The sequence below is a fragment of the Penaeus monodon genome, chromosome 10 (genome assembly GCF_015228065.2).
Source record: "Penaeus monodon isolate SGIC_2016 chromosome 10, NSTDA_Pmon_1, whole genome shotgun sequence".
Classification (NCBI taxonomy): Eukaryota; Metazoa; Arthropoda; class Malacostraca; order Decapoda; family Penaeidae; genus Penaeus; species Penaeus monodon.
This window is the reverse complement of record NC_051395.1, coordinates 47,130,817-47,133,316: the sequence shown is the minus strand read 5'-3', so window position 1 is coordinate 47,133,316 and position 2,500 is coordinate 47,130,817. Positions and strand designations below refer to the sequence as shown.

Sequence of the window (2,500 nt, the reverse complement as noted above, 5' to 3'; positions counted from 1 at the left end):
TTGTCGAATTTGTTCTTCGTGCCTTTATTGGTCTTTCTTTTTCACTTTTGGGTGTGTCTTAATTGTTTATTTTGTAGTTTACTGATATTTGCTGATATCATTGGATGATACGGATTATTAACAAACAAACAAAAAAATGGATCTTTTTATAAGATAATTTTTTCCATCTTTCTTTCTTTTTTTTTGAAGAGGATGGCTAACTCACAAGATGAATAAGCTATCTGTCTCTTCTGGCAATCTAGTTCTCCCTTCTATCGGACCAAACTCTCCCTCGGGTTTATCGCTTTTAACAGCTTTCTCCCTCCTTTGTATTAATCAAACTAGCATAATGCATCGCGCTGGTGGTTAAAAAAAAATTCTAGTAGCAGCTAGCAGCTCTTTGGGACCAACTCCATTATAGACAAAGGCCCTTTGATCACTCTTTGCCTTCATATTCAAATTTTACTACGGGATAATACCGGTGCCAATATTCCAAGACCTGTCGAAGGGCTAGGTAGGCCGATAGCGTTGGCCTTTGTAATATTCTAGAGGGTAAACAAAAGTTTTTTTTGTGTGTGTGTTGGGATGAGGGGTGGGAGGGTGGGAGGGAATGTGGGAGGGTAGGGAGGGAGGGAGGGAGGGAAGGGAGGGATGGAAGGGGGAAGGGAGGGAGGGAGGGTGGGAGGGAGGGAGGGAGGGAAGGAGAGAGTGAGGGAAGGAGAGACAGAGAGAGAGAGAGAAGAGAGAGAGAGAGAGAGAGAGAGAGAGAGAGAGAGAGAGAGAGAGAGAGAGAGAGAGAGACAGACAGACAGAGAGAAAGAGAAAATAGATAGAAAGACAGATAGAAAGGCAAATAGACAGACAGACAAATAAAGCGAAAGAGAGAGAAAGGAGCGATCAGGGTATACAAACAAAGAGAAAAAATGTACAAGGCGAAGGCGCGAGAAACAGCCAGAATATGCGGGTCCACAATATATTCTCACAGCAAGCCCTCTCCCTATGTACAAATGACCCTGTTACACACCTTCCCCCTTGGAGAGTATGACCTCTCTCTTTCCCCTCATCTACCTCTTCTCTCCCCTCCCTCATTTCCTCTCACTGCTCTCCTCTCACTCCTTTTCCTTCCCTCCTCTTGCTCTTTTCTCGCCTTCCCCTCCTCTTCCCTCTCTCCCTCCCTTTCTCTCTCTCTCCTCATCCCCCTACCTTTCCTCTCCCATCCGCTGCTCTCTTCTCCTCTTTCGATTCTTCATTCAGTCGCTCTTCCCCTCTCCTCTCCCCTCTTCTCACTCCCCTCCCACCTTCCTTCACTCTCCCTCCGCTTCCTTCTCACCCTCCTCCACCTCTCTCCTCTCTCCCCACCTCTCTCTCTATCTCTCTTCTCTCCTCCTTCGTCTTCTTCCCTCCTTTCACCTCCCACCCTTCCTCCTCAACCCTCTCTCTCCTCCTCCCTCTCTACTCCTCCCTCCTTCTCTCCTCCCACCCTACTCCCCCTCTCTCCTCCCACCCTCCCTCTCCTCTCTTCCCACCCTCCTCTCCTCCTCCCTTCCCACCCTCCTCCCCCTCTCCCTTCTTCCCTCCCTCCCACCACCCTCTTCCCTCCTCCTCCCTCTCCCCCCTCCCGCCCCCTCATAAACGACCGGGCCGACATAGACTCGAGGCTACGAACCACCGCTCCCTAACTTTCCTGAGGGGAGAGAGGACGCTAGATTCATGCCTCTGAACACGTGATAATGATCCTGCACGAGGCTAAATTCCCATTAAGGTCTTTCATTATAGGTTGCAGTTATTGATGGAGATGGGCAATGCAAGCGAGCGCTGAAACGGACCTGTCGACCGGCCGTCGATTGTCAGGGAGAACGAAACGGTAGAGCGAGACAATAAAAGGAGAGGAGAGATAGGAAGGGAAGGATGAGAGAAAGAAAGGAAGGTAGGTAGATGAAAAAATGGAAGGAAGATAGAGAGAGAGGAAAATAGATAATTGAAAGAAAGAATGAAGAAAATATATATTTATATGAAAATATACATACACATACACACACACACACACACACGCACACACACACACACACACACACACACACACACACACACACACACACCACACACACATATATATATATATATATATATATATATATATATATATATATATATAGATAGATAGATAGATAGATAGATAGATAGATAGATAGATATAGATAGATAGATAGATAGATAGATAGATAGATAGATATTTGAAAGAGAAAGTTAGATAAAAGAAAAATGATTTTTTCTCTTTTTTTGGTTTTGGGTAGAGAGGAACCAAAAGTTAGTGTGGAGAGTTTCTGCTACAGAACTTCTACTAACAGAGACGAAAATATTATATGCATGTCTGTGCGATCATTGTAAAATTACTACTTAGAACTCTAAAAAAAAGATTAAAATACAAAATAGGAATATATAACTTAAATGGGTTAAAATTTTTCGATAATTTGGCCAAAAAAAATATATAATCCTTTTTATATAGGATACACCAAGAAAA

At 44.1% G+C, this 2,500-nt stretch overlaps 1 protein-coding gene across 2 annotated transcripts in view; it reads right to left on the bottom strand.

The window, feature by feature from the left end:
• Positions 1–2,500, bottom strand: part of LOC119578093 (protein amalgam-like) — a 130,972-nt gene that overhangs the window by 114,455 nt on the left and 14,017 nt on the right. For both annotated transcript variants that reach the window (XM_037925822.1, XM_037925825.1), the window contains exon 2: positions 1–91. This exon is cut by the window's left edge and continues 248 nt beyond it. The gene's annotated coding sequence lies outside the window, so the exon portion shown is untranslated. The remainder of the gene's footprint in view (positions 92–2,500) is intronic.